The 16,856-nt window shown below is 43.3% G+C and overlaps 1 protein-coding gene across 5 annotated transcripts in view; it reads right to left on the bottom strand.

Moving 5' to 3' along the window:
- Positions 1–16,856, bottom strand: part of LOC124027397 (plexin-A1-like) — a 404,375-nt gene that overhangs the window by 348,654 nt on the left and 38,865 nt on the right. Inside the window, exon 2 of one of the 5 annotated variants that reach the window (XM_046339848.1) lies at positions 14,471–14,607. The exons of 3 other annotated variants lie outside the window; for them this stretch is intronic. The gene's annotated coding sequence lies outside the window, so the exon portion shown is untranslated. The remainder of the gene's footprint in view (positions 1–14,470; positions 14,608–16,856) is intronic. One more of the 5 variants, XM_046339847.1, reaches the window with a different exon arrangement.

The raw sequence follows: 16,856 nt of genomic DNA, 5'->3' as shown, positions 1-16,856 counted from the left end.
GAACTCGGTCTGAGAAGTAGTTGGTGAACCAGGCGAGGCAATCATTTGAGAAACCAAGGCTGTTGAGTCTGCCGATAAGAATACAATGATTGAGAGAGTCGAAAGCCTTGACCAGGTTGATGAAAATGGCTGGGAACTGAGGGGGTCTATACCAGGCGGCAACAGTGAGACTTATTTCTGGAGAGGTTCATTTTTTAAATTTGAAGCTCAAACTGTTTGGGCATAGACCTGTAAAGTATGACAGCCTGCAAAGTTCTATCTCTGCAGTAGATTGCAACTTCTCCCACTTTGGAAGTTCTATCTTGATGGAAAATGTTGTAGTTGGGGATGGAAATCTCAATTTTTGGTGGCCTTCCTAAGCCAGGATTCAGACGCGGCAAGGACGTCATGGTTGGCGGAGTGTGCTAAAGCAGTGAGTAAAACAAACTTAGGGAGGAAGCTTCTGATGTTAACATGCATGAAAACCAAGTCTTTTACGGTTACAGAAGTCAACAAATGAGACCTCCACATCACACGAGGAACAGAGGAGGAGTAGGATGAGGGTATGGCTAAAGGCTATCAAAATCGGTCATCTAGTACATTGGGGACAGAGAACAAAAGGAGCAGATTTCTGCGTGTGGTAGAATAGATTCAGGGCATAATGTACAGACAGGGGTATGGTAGGGTGCGGGTACAGTGGAGGTAAACCCAAGCATTGAGTGACGATGAGAGAGGTTGCATCTGTGGAGGCACTAGTTATGCTAGGTGAGGTCACTGCATGTATGGGAGGTGGGACAAAAGAGGCATGTTGAGTGGAGATTGGGGCTCCGCAGTAAAATAAAACAATGATAACTACCCTAAACAACGGTATACAAGGCGTATTGACATTAGAGATATAAAGCGAGGCATAAAGCAATCACAGGTGTTGATTGGGAGAGCCAGCTAAGACAACAGCTAATTAGCTAAGACAATAACAGGTAAAATGGTGATGAATAGACAGAGAGGGTTAGTGAACTACACACAGGCCCTTAGTTTGAGGCTGGGGCCAACAGATAAACAAAATGGAGTAGAGTGATTAATGAACAGTCCAGCAGGCATCAGCTATGTAGCCAGGTGATCATAGGGTCCAGTGAACAGCAATAGATGAAACAGGGAAGCCGCTAGGTAGTCGTTACTACGCTAGCAAGTGGGAGACACGGCGTACATAAAGATAGCAGGCCGGGGCTAGCAGAAGCGTCTTCACCTACGTCCGGCAATGGTCAGTTGAGGGCACAATGGACGGAATTACGTCGGCAGACCAGTCATGATGGATTGGCGGAGCTCCGTGTTGACAAAGGGTCCAGGCCAATTGGCAAAAGAGGTATTGTAGATGGAGTAATTGTGTTTGCTCACTGGGAGATGCACCTGGCTCGAGGCTAATTGGTGCTAGCTTCGGGACAAGGGCGTAGAGCCACTAAAGCAACTCGGTATCAGCTAGCTAGCTGCGATGAGCCGATGCAAAGGTCCAGAGCTTACGGCAGGAATCCGGTGATGTAGTGGCTTCTAGTTGTGCTAGTGAAGAGTCCGGGAGGCATCAGCTGTGTAGCCAAGTGATCATAGGGGCCACTGAGCAGGCCGGGAGATGGGCCTGGCTCAAGGCTAGCTTTGGGGCTGAGCCACTCAGTATCAGCTAGCTAGCTGCTATGATATGGAGTACTGGTCCAGAGTGTACGGCAGGTATCTGGTGATATAGTGGAGAAGAGAAGTCCGGTATGTTCCAGGCTAAAAGTGGCTGGTGTCGGAGCTGAAGGTAAAGGCCGCTAGCAGTGGCTAACAATGACTAAATAGCTAATAGCTAATTAGCTGGTTAGCATCTGATGGCTAGCCTCTGATGGAGGTTCTAGCTATAAGGTCTAAAAATAGCAGATCCGTATCACATTGGGTGAGGCGGGTTGCCGGAAGGTTTATTTAATTTAAAAATGGAAAAAGAAGAAAGAAAAAAAAATACGGAAAAAAAACTAAACGGGAAAATGACAAACACGTCTTGCACTGCTCCGCCATCTTGGATCAGAAGAAGTTCAAGAAAGTTCCATTTGTAACTAAAGTTTTTTTCTTTAAATTTCTATTGGAAGGATTTATTCATTGGCAATTATGTCTACTTATGATAAGGTAAATGTTTATGTTTCTGTCTCTATATGATATGGTAAATATGTCTAATGCAAAACACATCTACATTTAAATGGTATTAATATTAATTTGCATATATTTCCATTAATTCCCTCTTAATATTCCCCAAAATGTGCAAACCTAATGATTACACAGGGGCACCTTGTGCTGGGATCAATAGAAGACCACTCTATAATGTGCAGTTTGTCACAAAACACAATGGCACAGATGTCTAAAGTTTTGAAGGAGCCAGAGAATTGAATGTTAATTTCTCTGGCATAAGCTCCAATGTCGTTTTAGAGAATTTGGCAGTGCAGCCAACCGGCCTCACACCCGCAGATCACGTGTAACCAATACCTCCACATCCAGCTTCTTCAACTGCAGGATCGTCTGAGGGGGAGATTGATTAGGAGTATTTCTGTCTGTAATAAAGTCCTTTTGTAGGGAAAAACTCATTCTGATAGGCCACCATCTTGAGAGCCGGCCCAGCCCATGCTCTCGCAAGCTCATCCATGGCTGCGCCCCTCATACGAAATCCATAAATTAGGGCCTAAAGAATTCATTTCAATTGACTGATTCCTTTCTATGAAATGTAACTCAGTAAAAAAATTGAAATTTTGATGCGTTTATATTTTAGTTCAGTATAGTAGCATCGGAGGTGAGAGAACATTTCAGACAAATGTGTCTAATTCATGTCAAATCATTGAAAGTTCAAGCCATCAGGCCAATAGTCTTTTGTTATAGCTTTGTGGTGCTCACCGTCTCATGTGTTCTAAGTTAAATCCAACACCAGCTCATACTCATAAATGTGTGGTCATGCAAATTGAACACAGAAATCTGGGGTAATGTGTTGTAAGGTGGGGGATGTCTGGATTAGTGTGTGGTGTGTTTCGTGCATGCATGTGAATGAATGTTTAAACACAGGCTAAATATGCTGAGAAGGCACACCCGTCCCTCAGTCTAATAAGGCTGTTGGTGTGTGTTTAAATATACTTGTCACAAGAATAGTAAATAAACAAAAATTTAACCAACTGAGGACATTGTTAGTATTTTAACTTGTAGGGACTATTTCTAGGAGGTTTAGGGTTAAGAACAGAAATATGTTAATAATTAGGTTTAGGGTTCGTTTTGGGGGTTAAGGTTAGGGGAAAAGGGATACTGAATGGGTTCTGCATTCAGAAAGTAATCAGACCCCTTGACTTTTTCAACTTAGTGAAGTTACAGCCTTATTCTAAAATTGATTATCCCCCCCCCCCTCCTCAAATCTACACACAATTCCAAATAATGACGAGAAAAACGCTACAAGCTTGGCACACCAGTATTTGGGTAGTTTCTTCCATGCTCCTCTAAAGATCCTACAAAGCTATGTCAGGTTGGATGCGTTGCTGCACAGCTATTTTCAGGTCTCTCCAGATATGTTTGATTGGGTTCAAGTCTGGGCTGGGCCACTCAAGGACATTGAGACTTGTCCCGAAGCCACCCCTGCATTGTCTTGGCTGTGTGCTTAGGGTCATTGTCCTATTAGAAGGTGAACATTTGCCCCAGTCGGAGGTCCTGAGCACTCTGGAGCAGATTTTCATCAAGGATCTCGCTATACTTACCTCCGTTCATCTTTCCCTCGATCCTGACTAGTCACCCAGTCCCTGCCGTTGTAAAACATCCCCACAGCATGATGCTGCCACCACCATGCTTCACCATAGGGATGGTGCCAGGTTTCCTCCAGAATTGATGCTCGGAATTCAGGACAAAGAGTTCAATCTTGGTTTCATCAGACCAGATAATCTTGGATCTCAAGGTCCGAGAGTCTTTAGGTACCTTGGCAAACTCTAAGTGGGCTGTCATATGCCTTTTACCAAGGAGTGGCTTCCGCCTACCCACTCTACAATAAAGGCCTGATTGGTGGAGTGCTGCAGAGATTGTTGTCCTTCTGGAAGGTTCTCCCATCTACACAGAGGAACTCTGTCAGTGACCATTGGGTCCTTGGTGACCTCCATGACCAAGGTCCTTCTCCCCCATTGCTTAGTTTGGCCGGGCAGCCAGCTCTAGGAAGCGTCTTGGTGGTTCCGAAATACTTCCATTTAATAATTATGGAGGCCACTCTGTTCTTGGGGACCTTCAATGCTGACATTTTTTTGTACCCTTTCCCAGATCTGTGCCTCCACACAATCCTGTCTCGGAGCTCTACGGACAATTCCCTCGACCTCATGGCTCGTTTGTTTTTTTGTATGACATGCACTGTCAACTGTAGAACCTTAAATAGACAGGTGTGTGCCTTTTCAAATCATGTCTAATCAATGGAATTTACAACAGGTGCAATGCAATCAACCTGTAGAAATATCAAGGATGACCAATGGAAAAAGGATGCACCTGAACTCAATTTTGAGTCTCATAGCAAAGGGTCTGAATATACTTATGTAAATAAGGTATTGGTAATGCATTTGCAAAAATGTCTAAAAACCTGTTTTTCCTTCGTCATTATGGGGTAATTTGTGAAGATTGATGAGGAAATATTGTTTTTTAATCCATTTAAGAATAAGGCTATAACGTAACATGTGGAAAATGTCAAGGGTTCTGAATACTTTAGGAAAGCATTATATATGACGGTACGCAGCATGTGTGTGGCATATGAATATCTGTTTCCTCCCAGATGTGTGCAGTACTGTGCTCTGCTGTTCTTTCCTCGCTCTGCCTCTCACCATCTCTGTGTCTGTCTGGCTGGCTGGAGAGTGGAGCGGTCGTTTAAGTTTAAAAATGTGATTGTGATTAGCTTGGAAGCCAGAGCTGAGCTGTTCCAGCTATGTTGTTTTACTGGGCCTCTGGGGAGACTGTCAGCCTGACCATGTACAAGCCGATCACCAACACCAGTACCACTGACACACAAATGAAAGGAAGCTCAGGCAGAGGAAGCCTATGCATGACTAGGGAGAAACGTTGAAATGTCCAGCCTGAGCCTGCGTGGAAGAGGACAGACCGAGATAAAGAGAGAGGGGGGAGTGTGGGTGACAAGGGGTGTGTGTGAGAGAGCGAGAGAGAAACTGAAATGGTCAAATTAAAGTATTGAAAGTCCTAGGTAATCACTTTAGGAGAGGAAAGAACCTAAGGTAAAACAAAAATATACTTCCCAGACAATTTTTTTCAGTCATAGCTGTAGGCTAGAATCTCTCTTAACTTGATCATAAAAGATTGAGAAAATACATTTTGTACTTGGCTGTGATGGCAAAGCATGCATTAACTCCTTCCCATTTTTCGAGGGAAACGGGACAGTTAACGAGAGAGAGTAAGAGAGAGAGCAAAAGACTAAACAGTTAACGAGAGAGAGCAAAAGACTAAACAATGCTTAAGCATCCGGCCACAAAAGCAGACATGCTAACAGTGTTTCAGTACCCCTGCCAGTTACCAAGATCCGTCTTTCCTGTTCCACCTGCGCACACACACAGCAACAAGCATGATATGCACACTAACACACCGAAACCTCACCCCCTCCAACACCGTGAGCTGTATGTTACACACACACTCAGCTTTCTGTGGCACTATCCTAGAACCATGCTAACTAAGACCTACTGGAACACTTGTGTTGTTGCTGCCAAAGAAAGAGGCTTTACTCACAAGCACAGTCTGTCTCTCGGTTTTACTTCCCTCTCTATACTCGTCTCGCTCCCTCCCGCTCCCTCTCCAGATTGTTATTGTTGTGGTTGTGGGCTGCCACACATCTTTCTACTGTATCTATCTATAGTTGGGATCTTTTGTTGTCAGGGTGTTACACAAAATAAAATTGCAAATGTCACATGCTTTGTAAACAACAGGTGTAGACAAACAGTGTAATGCTTACGTATAGGCCCTTCCCTACAATGCAGAATACAATAACAGAATAATATAAAAAAAATATCTAAACATGGAATAAGCACGATGAGCAATGATAGCTTGATACATGGGACACCAGTACTGAGGCGATGTGCAGGGTTACGAGGAAATTGAGTTAGATATGTACATATAGGTAGGGGTAAAGTGACTAGGCAACAGGATAGATAAGACAGTAGCTACAGCGTATGTGTTGAGTGTGGGAATGTTTGTGTGTGTGGTGAATGTGTGCACATGATGTGTGAGTGAGTGTGTCTGTGTGTACGTGTTGGAGTGTCAGTATGTGTGAGTGTAGTCCATTGTATGTGCAGAGTCAAAAGAAGCTAGTGCCAAAAGGGTTAATGCAAATTGTGCAAGTAGCTATTTAGCAATCTTATTGCTTGGGGATAGAAGCTGTTCAGGAGCCTTTTGGTCCCAGACTTAGCGCTCTGGTACCATTTGCTATGCGGCAGCAGAGAGAATAGTCTGTCTTGGGTCTGACAATTGAAGGCCTTCCTCTGACATTGCCTGGTATAGAGGTTCTGGGTGGCAAGTAGCTCGTAAGCACTACACTCTGTCGCGCCAAGATGCAAGATGCCAAGCAGTTGAAGCAGTGATGCAGCCAGGCAAGTTGTGCTCAATGTCGCAGCTCTAGAATTTGAGGGCCCATGCCAAATCTTTTCAGCCATCTGAGAGGGAAAGGTGTTGTTGTGCCCTCTTCACAATGGTTTTGGTGTGATTGGACTATGATAGGTCCTTAGCGATGTAGACACAGAGAAACTTGAAGCTCTTGACCCACTCCACTACAGCCCCATTGATGTGAATAGGGGCATGTTCGGCCCTCCATTTCCTGTCCACGATTAGCTCCTTTGTCTTGCTCACGTTGAGGGAGAAGTTGTTGTCCTGGCACCACACGGCCAGGTCTTTGACCTACTCCCGAAAGGCTGTCTCATCACTGTTGGTGACCAGGCCCATAAACGTCCTGTTATCTGCAAACTTGATGTTGTTGGAGTCGTGTGCGGCCACGCGGTTGCGGGTGAACAGGGAGTACAGGAGGGGACTAAGCACACACCTGTAAGGGGCCCCCGTGTTGAGGGTCAGCGTGGTGGATGTGTTGTTGCCTACCCTCACCACCTGGGGGCGGCCCATCAGGAAGTCCAGGATCCAGTTAAAGGTGTTCAGTCCCAGGGACATCAGCTTAGTGATGAGCTTGGAGACCACTATGGTGTTGAACATTGAGCTGTAGTCCATGAACAGCACTCTCACATGTGTTCCTTTTGTTCAGGTGGGAAAGGTCAGTGTAGAGTGCAATCGAGATTGCGTCCAGCCTTTCAAATAACTGAATTGCTACAGACCCGAGTGCTACGGGTCGGTACTCATTTAGGAAAGTTACCGTGGTGTTCTTGGGCACAGGGACTATGGTGGTCTACTTGAAACATGTAGGTGTTACAGACTCGACCAGGGACAGGTTGAACCCTGGGGCATAGGCCTACTCTTGTATTATATACGATCTGTAGATCTCTAGCAATGCAACTGCTAGCCATATCTAGATCACACTAACTGCTAGCCATATCAAGATCACACAAACTGCTAGCCATATCAAGATCACACAAACTACTAGCCATATCAAGATCACACAAACTACTAGCCATATCAAGATCACATGCACTGCTAGCCATATCAAGATCACATGCACTGCTAGCCATATCCACATCACACTAACTGCTAGCCATATCAAGATCTCACTAACTGCTAGCCATATCAAGATCTCACTAACTGCTAGCCATATCAAGATCTCACTAACTGCTAGCCATATCAAGATCTCACTAACTGCTAGCCATATCAAGATCACATGCACTGCTAGCCATATCAAGATCACATGCACTGCTAGCCATATCAATATCTCACTAACTGCTAGCCCTATCAATATCTCACTAACTGCTAGCCATATCAAGATCACATGCACTGCTAGCCATATCAAGACCACATGCACTGCTAGCCATATCAAGACCACATGCACTGCTAGCCATATCAACATCACACTAACTGCTAGCCATATCAAGACCACATGCACTGCTATCCATATCAAGACCACATGCACTGCTAGTCATATTAAGCAGTTACAGAGCCAGTTTAATAATATGGCTAGCAGTTAGTGTGATCATAATATGGCTAAAGTTAGCTCAATATGTTAACCATATTACAGAGGCCCGTTAACTGCTAGCCATATTAAGGACACTTGGCTGAGAAAAAAAATCTTAACTCAAGCTATTTAAATCGCTTCACTAGTCCCAAGCAAGCACATGGTGTTGAATGCAGTCAGTGTGCACGGTTGATGAGGTTACCATTAACTAAGCACTTTATCTACTTCCCCAGAGTCAGATGAACTCATGAATACTATTTTTATGTCTCTGTATCCAGTATGAAGGAAGCACAATGACTGGAAGTTTATGGTATATACCATCAGTTCTCAAAGTCCTCCAATTATTGCCCTAACGCTAGTTAGCAACTACTTTTAAACTGCACGCAAAGACATAAACGGTATCAACGAGTTCATCTGACTCTGGGGAAGTAGATAAAGGACTTCATTGGCAACATCCTGAATTAACACTTTAAAGACCATATCTAGTCACTTTGAACTAATGTCTAATTAGCTAGCAATAAGTGTTAACGGTTATGGTTCACACCGAAATTAACGTTTGTCTGATGTTCAGACCCCAAAGGTGGTCAAATCTAGAGTTAAGATACGTCCCTGTCCCACACCATCTGTTGTGTAGAACAAGGCACTGTCCCTTTAATGACTCCATTAATACACTGACTGCTATTGTGCCCACTTGCTTCCCTTTCCTCTCTTAAATCTGTTGTTTTCTTATGCTGTACGTCAGACACACTGGTAGTCCTTTGTGTTCATGTGTCTATCCTATTCACATTATAGCAACCATGAGTAGCAGGTTTTTGTTTTGCTTTTCCACTACTGATGGACGCGGGACTGTTTCCCTCAGGAATAAAATGATGTCGGTGGGAAGCAAGAGGTCGGGACAGTAAGGGTTGTGTGTGCGTACACTGTGGTTGTGCTTCTGACACAGAGGCTGCTTTCCCTCTTGACATAGCATCAAGTAGCATTTAGTAGTCCTTACACATACAGAGAGCAAAGATCAAGTTGCATCACTTTTGCTCACACAACAGCAACATAGACAGCAAGTGACATCTGGAATTACAAATTCTGTTTTACTTGCATTCGTTTTGTGCAAATCTGTTGCTCTACCAGGGCAGAGAGAGCAAGGGATTGGGGGTGAAAGGGTCACATCCTTACGTTGGCTATCTGTGTCAGCATAATCATCACCAGTTGTTTATATGTGGTTCTGATCTAGCTAGTGCAATACAGAAACAACAACTGGGAAAAAGCCCTTTCATGGGGCTAATGCTACGCTCACTGCCTATGCTATATGTCTAATAGAATCAGAACCAGTAGAGTGCAGCACAATTAATAAATAATTGGAGTGTGACACCAGTGGTGCAGATAGGGACAAATGGGGCCAGTGTAAACGTGTGCAAGAAACCAATTTCAATCTGCATTGACAGCATGTTCACCAAAGTACTAGAGCTGTACTGCAGGCTAATTCTATATCTAGGCCTTTATTAATTTGTGAATTGTGAGTAAAGCCGGGTGGACACTAAGCGATTTTGGCAGCGATATGTTTGAGATCGGTGACAAAATCCCCATATTGTTACCTACTCAGGGCGTGCGGCTGTCACCGACGCTCGTTTACGTCCCGATATTTTCAAATATGTTTGATTTTAAAATTTGGCACAAAATCTGCAATGCTCTTGTAATGTGAGATGTGCAACGACAAGTTTTGAGAACTGCAATCAGCAATGAAAGCTCGTGACGAAATCAGGCGGAAGAGGTGGACGCTAGCTAGCGTAGCATAAAAAAAACATTGCTTCGAAGAGCTGGGAGCACTCCACGGTCTGTGCACACGAGATGGAACGGAGGCTGGTGGAACTTTGGCAAGATCCAAAGTGCCTGTCCGATGTCTCTTTTGAGTTTCACCACAACGGGACTGAAAAAGAAAAGAGCTGGAAAGACATTGCCACTGCTCTTAAACAACCAGGTGAGCAAAATAGCTTGATAACCAGCTAACGTTAGGTTGCTTTCCATTTACATTATTGCCATGCTAAAGGAAGAACAGCTTATCACTATCAGGCATTTCAAATCACTTTGTTATGAATGTAGATAGCAGTTGCTCAACTAAAAGTTTTGCGATTATGCTGTGGGACTTCGATGGAATTTGTGGTTTATTACGGTACCCTGCGTCACAAGTTCATTGCTCCAGACCAGCGCAAGGGGAAGTTAGAGCACTGATTATGCTTTTCGGTCACAAGGAACTACAGTCTCTCTTATTTGACAATGAATGGGCGACATACACCAAATAGAAACTAATAATTGTGCATGACTTCAAAATTGAATTTCAATTAACTGAATGGTGAGGATGAAGGTGATTTTAGAACAATAGTGTAAAAATTGCTATTCCTCTGTCCTGCACTCGCACATCCGGAAAAACACACTTATTGTTTGTTACTATTCCTCAGTATTACTTACTAAAAACATTTGTTACACTAGGTTTTATTCTAAGAGAAATGAAGACTACAATTAGGGTGTGGAAATGTTAGGATTATTTTGCTCTTACTGCAGTCTACTCCTGACCCGACCGGGAGACCCATGAATCGACGGTAGGCTTTTAAGTTCTCTCCCTCTAAAAATATAAATAAAATTATAAAATAACAAACTGGCTTTATTTACAAATTAGTAAAAATGTTAGGTCATTTTAGGTTATTGAAAAACAAAATCCTCTCCAAAATATCAATTTTTTAAACAAGACAGAACAAATTCAACAAATATTGTGGTTAAACTCAAATACACTAACTGATAAAATGCTCCTTAGACATTTAGAATCCTCCAATCCTCTAAATGCAATTATTGGCGGAGTCACGACTTTGAAAAAAACATTTTTAGATATACTTTTGACCTACCGTAGGTGACATGAGTCTCACTAGTGTTGAGTAATGTGCTGTTAAAAGTGGTGTAGGTCTTATTTATTTAAAAAGCATACTGAAGTTCGAAGCAATAGGATTTGAAGCAATAGCAATAGCGTATGGTCAACTATTTCAGCACCGTTTCGAGCTGCTCAGACAAGCATGGGGACTTGGTCTTGATAAATCAATGAGATTTGTTTTTGCACTGAATCTCCGTTTGGGTATTGGTTAGACTACAATTAGGGTGTGGAAATGCTATGCTCTTAGTACTGTAGCCTACTCCCGACCGTCACCTTGTATAGCACCATATTTTCGATTCCATCCTAACGGAAACCCTGAGGGTTTAATTTTTTCATTTTTCATGGAATAGAAACACCATAATATTAATCAAATGAATTAAGCAAAATGTCTTAAAATCAATCCATATACTATGTTCTTACAAAAAAAAGGTTTTAAATTATCTAGTACAGCCAATATTGAAGGCTATCAACTGATTCTCAAAGATGCCCTCTGGTGGTCAAACTAGCAATAACTAGCATTAATGGTAACAATGGCTGACAATTAAATAACGTCCCATAAAATTCTGTGTCAGCCCGCAAGGTTTGCTGCAGTATGAAGCAACTTTTAAAGGAAGAACCACTGTAGCTACAGGCATTTTAATCACTTTGTTATGGATGTAGCTAGCTACAGGCATTTTAATCACTTTGTTATGGATGCAGCTAGCTACAGGCATTTTAATCACTTTGTTATGGATGTAGCTAGCTACAGGCATTTTAATCACTTTGTTATGGATGTAGCTAGCTACAGGCATTTTAATCACTTTGTTATTGATGTAGCTAGCTACAGGCATTTTAATCACTTTGTTATTGATGTAGATAGCTACAGGCTTTAATGTCACGGTCAAAGCCACTTACCACCGGCCATTTAAATAGTTCAATGAAAATGTTTGTGCCCCAATTGCCCACTCTTCGCCTTGAATTGAGCATGTTTTGCTAACGCCAAAGCCAAGTTGGAGCAGGAATATCCAGACTGGCTGTGTTTGCTTTTGAAGAATGTAGATACCCCCCAAAAAGATGTGATGTACCACCAAAGTGAGACCAGTGTAAGCATAAACACATTGAGCACATCATGTACTATAACCTTAGGTTATACAACTGTCAATAATATTGCACAACCCATCGAGCATGTCGTCCTACCTGACAGATTGATTGTTGTGAAGTACTTAAACAAATCAAACAGGATGAAATAGCATCTGAAGGTCACTGACACTTGTTCTCTCTCTTCCAGCTCCATGTGAGGATAAAGAGATGTGCTTCACGAGACAGAGGATAACTTGGAGGACGTCAGAGACATCTGAAATGTCTTTCTCCGCATCGCCAACAGCTCTGTTAAGACCTGTCACGTTGACAATTGACATATGAGCAATTAAGCCTCAATCACGACGTGGTACCCCTATTGAGTGAAGTCCTTCTCCCGGCCCCTCGGAGAATCCATCCACCTCCAGCAGGAAGGAGACTGAAAATATGCCTTAGAAGAAACGCAGCAAAGAGAAGCGATCGGAGCAGGACAGCTCCAGAAGCTTGTTTGTTTTAAGCGAATGTCTGAAAAAGTACAGAATACTGGCGCCAAGCAGCCTGTTGACACAGAGGTTACATTTGGAAATCAGGTGGCAGCTGAACTAATAAAAGACCCATCAAGTCAAAACAGCGGTCAAAAGAGACATTAGGATACTGTTAATGACGCCAAACAACGTGAAGTTAACAGACCACCACCACCACCTTCATATCCACCACCAGCAGCATCTCACACACACAGTACCTGCACAACCCCTACCGAACCACCTACTGTACATGCCACCTCAGATTCGTGAGCCTCTATGTTTTACTAGGATGCAACACAAAGTTGATCCCAGTAACAGTCAGTAAATGCAAGGCCCCATGCTTGTACTTCTTTTTGATTGATTTTGAGGTTTATGTTTACAAATAGCCTACACAATTGTGTACAATATGCATTTCTGAGGACAGCCTTTGCAGAGGTAACCTTTTCAGGATCGAATGTGACTGGCACTCAGTTTTCAGTATGTCGCCACTGGTGCTGGAGTACTCTGTTGTAAGAGCAATTCTTTTCTAAATGTTTAACAGCTTTTGGAGAAGTACTTTTTTTCATGCAGACGTGGTTTGCACTCACTTTTTTGTGTGTTTTAAAATAAATGAAGAAATGTTTACACTGGTACTGGACGACTACATTTATAGTTTCAGGTGTAAATAAGAAAGGAATGTTGACCTAGTTTTATGGTTGTGCCGTTTTGTATTCAGTTTAGTGTGTTTTGAAAGCTCAGGTGGAATATTCTAAAAGTTAAGTGTGGTGTAGGTACACTAGAATGTGTAATTTGCAGGTTGGAACTACTTTAAATAAATGTTTGAAATATGTTACTGAAAATGCCTTTTATATAACTTTATTTCAATTACTGTATTGAAAAAGAAAGTACAGCTGTTATCACATTTGTCAGTCAAGACTCAATAGTGGTAACTACATCCATTCTTAGACATTAGGCTACACACAGTAAAGCATGGCTGCCTTACAACAGAATATGAACACAGCCATTGCGTCCATGACTTACTTAAATGTGATCCTCCAGCCATGGAACCTGACCTGCAGGTGATACAAAAGAAACCCTTAGCAAGTTGCATTGTTCTTTTGCACTGATTGTGGGGTTAACATCCCCTTCCAGGCTCCACAATCCATGTCTCCTCCAGGCTCCCTCGATGACCCAGTGGTCAGCATCCTCCCAGTCTGCAAACGCTGATGGTGTGCACGCCTCAGACCTACGCTCTATGAGGAAGTTGTGTATGCAGAGGAAGGCCATGGTGATCTTCGTAACCTTGTCTGGTTCACGGCCTCAGCCTGTTAGCGAGGATGCCAAAGGCATTTTCAACTACTCTCCATGCCCTTTGAGGCGATAGTTGCGGCTTCTCTGGTCGTGGTCCATCTGGATAGGGCTTTATCAGGTCAGTCCATAGGGGGTATGCCTCATCCCCCACAAACATGTACAGAACCACAACATTTGAGTTAGTGGCTCAGGTGGCAGAACATTTAGAAGGCCCCAATCCATTGCTTTTCTGCAGTCAGTGTGAGAAAACAGCCCAGCATTGGAGATTGTGCTCTGGGTGCCCACACTGGCATAACAAACTCATAGTTTGCATCCGCAGCAGCCATCTTGAGGATGGGGAACCTAGACATGTAGTAGTGATACATACTGCCACTGTTGGCTAGGGGGTTGCATGAAAAACTCAAGAGCACCAAGGCAATGCGGAAACTGCCATTTCTTTTCTAAATATTTGGTAATTGCCTGCCATTCAGCCTCCGATGCTGGTGTCTGAGAATAATCAAGAGGAGAATAATTGGTACATAGTGTATTAGTGAAATTTAAAAAATGCGTTTGTGTTTTGGGATTCAAAATACAGCTTTATACCTACAGTCCTCTGTGGTGACCAAAGCCTATCTTCAGGAATTTTTCCTTCATGACCTGATGCAGGGCTTCACATGTCTCCATAACAATATTGGACACAGTGGTTTTCCCAATCCTGTATTGGGATTTGAACGTTTCACCTTCACAAGAAAAGACAAACATTTAGAAAACATCAAATGCACACATATATATTCAATAGACAAAACAATAATGTGCCAAAATGATTATGTTCAAAAACTCAGACAGCCGCTCCCTCACAGTGATTGCCTGTCTCATCTTAGTGTCCTACTTTCTGATGAGGGATCCCGCCATACCCAGCAGGAAATCTAATTTGACGGAGGTCATTCGCAGAATCTTGCTGAAACACATCCTATCATGCCTCTATTATGTGGGGGGGGAAGTATAGGTGAAGGCAGAGCACAATGTAGCCCTAGCTAAATGTCCTGAATCAGATTCAGATCATTGTATTGACATGCAACAATCATTTCTAGGAATTTGTTTTGGTGCTAAAGCCATAACACAATTGCAACCTATTTCTTTATACTGTAGAATGGGCCCATAACCAAATCATTTCATTGATTTTGAATACCTGTACTTGTTATTGGTTATTTGAGTGATATTAGGACATACTACATGCACTGTATGAAAACATAAATTAGCAGGCTAGCTAGCTGTGTGGATTGGGCTTTATTTACCTCCCAACTCTCTCTGCAGTACAAACCACCCAAACTGGCCACGTCTCCCCAACCATGGCCTCACCCAAATTCGTAGTCTTTTCTTCTTGTGTTTCTCCGTGCAAATCCCCGCACACGTAACAAGTGTGGCCAGCTGCTGTTCACTGTATAGCTCGATCTTTGTTTTGCCACTGTCTGGCTCGATCTTTGTTTTGCCACTGTCTGGCTCGATCTTTGTTTTGCCACTGTCTGGCTCGATCTTTGTTTTGCCACTGTCTGGCTCGATCTTTGTTTTGCCACTGTCTGGCTCGATCTTTGTTTTGCCACTGTCTGGCTCGATCTTTGTTTTGCCACTGTCTGGCTCGATCTTTGTTTTGCCACTGTCTGGCTCGATCTTTGTTTTGCCACTGTCTGGCTCGATCTTTGTTTTGCCACTGTCTGGCTCGATCTTTGTTTTGCCACTGTCTGGCTTGATCTTTGTTTTGCCACTGTCTGGCTCGATCTTTGTTTTGCCACTGTCTGGCTCGATCTTTGTTTTGCCACTGTCTGGCTCGATCTTTGTTTTGCCACTGTCTGGCTCGATCTTTGTTTTGCCACTGTCTAGCTCGATCTTTGTTTTGCCACTGTCTAGCTCGATCTTTGTTTTGCCACTGTCTGGCTCGATCTTTGTTTTGCCACTGTCTGGCTCGATCTTTGTTTTGCCACTGTCTGGCTCGATCTTTGTTTTGCCACTGTCTGGCTCGATCTTTGTTTTGCCACTGTCTGGCTCGATCTTTGTTTTGCCACTGTCTAGCTCGATCTTTGTTTTGCCACTGTCTAGCTCGATCTTTGTTTTGCCACTGTCTAGCTTGATCTTTGTTTTGCCACTGTCTGGCTCGATCTTTGTTTTGCCACTGTCTAGCTCGATCTTTGTTTTGCCACTGTCTAGCTCGATCTTTGTTTTGCCACTGTCTAGCTCGATCTTTGTTTTGCCACTGTCTGGCTCGATCTTTGTTTTGCCACTGTCTGGCTCGTGACAAACACTCGTTGCGGTTTCTGGGACAGCGTCGTTTCAAAAATCCTCACAACCAAATAAAGGATCTTGTAGTGTATGACAGCCTGTCTGTGACAGATAATTTTGTGTGTGCACCACTATGTTGGCAAAACAAAAAAACTACAGGAACGATAGTCTTTAATGTGACAGGCTCAGAGATGTTATGATTTTGAAAGTCGTGTAGTGTCCATCCAGGCCTCCCAAAAGTTTAATCTTATTTTCAAATATATCAGACAAAGTACATTTAATTCGATCGGAGATGGAAATACTGGCAGCTCTCTTCTCTAGCTTTCACAAGACCAGAGAGAGAGACAGAAAAAGAAGGTAAGAAAGGGGAGCAGTGAGTGGTGCCCATCTTCCCCTGGCAAGTTGCCATCAGTGAGTGGTGCCCATCTTCCCCTGGAAAGTTGCCATCAGTGAGTGGTGCCCATCTTCCCCTGGCAAGTTGCCATCAGACGCTGGGACAGTTGCAGGACGATACAAAACGTGTCTGGGACGGTCCATAACAGACGCTGGGACAGTTGCGGGACGATAGGTCAGAAGGATATAAAACGTGTCTGGGACGGTCCATAACAGACGCTGGGACAGTTGCGGGACGATAGGTCAGAAGGATATAAAACGTGTCTGGGACGGTCCATAACAGACGCTGGGACAGTTGCGGGACGATAGGTCAGAAGGATAT

The sequence above is a fragment of the Oncorhynchus gorbuscha genome, linkage group LG03, assembly GCF_021184085.1.
Source record: "Oncorhynchus gorbuscha isolate QuinsamMale2020 ecotype Even-year linkage group LG03, OgorEven_v1.0, whole genome shotgun sequence".
Classification (NCBI taxonomy): Eukaryota; Metazoa; Chordata; class Actinopteri; order Salmoniformes; family Salmonidae; genus Oncorhynchus; species Oncorhynchus gorbuscha.
Note: the sequence above shows the minus strand (reverse complement) of the source record. Positions and strands in the feature narration are given on the sequence as shown.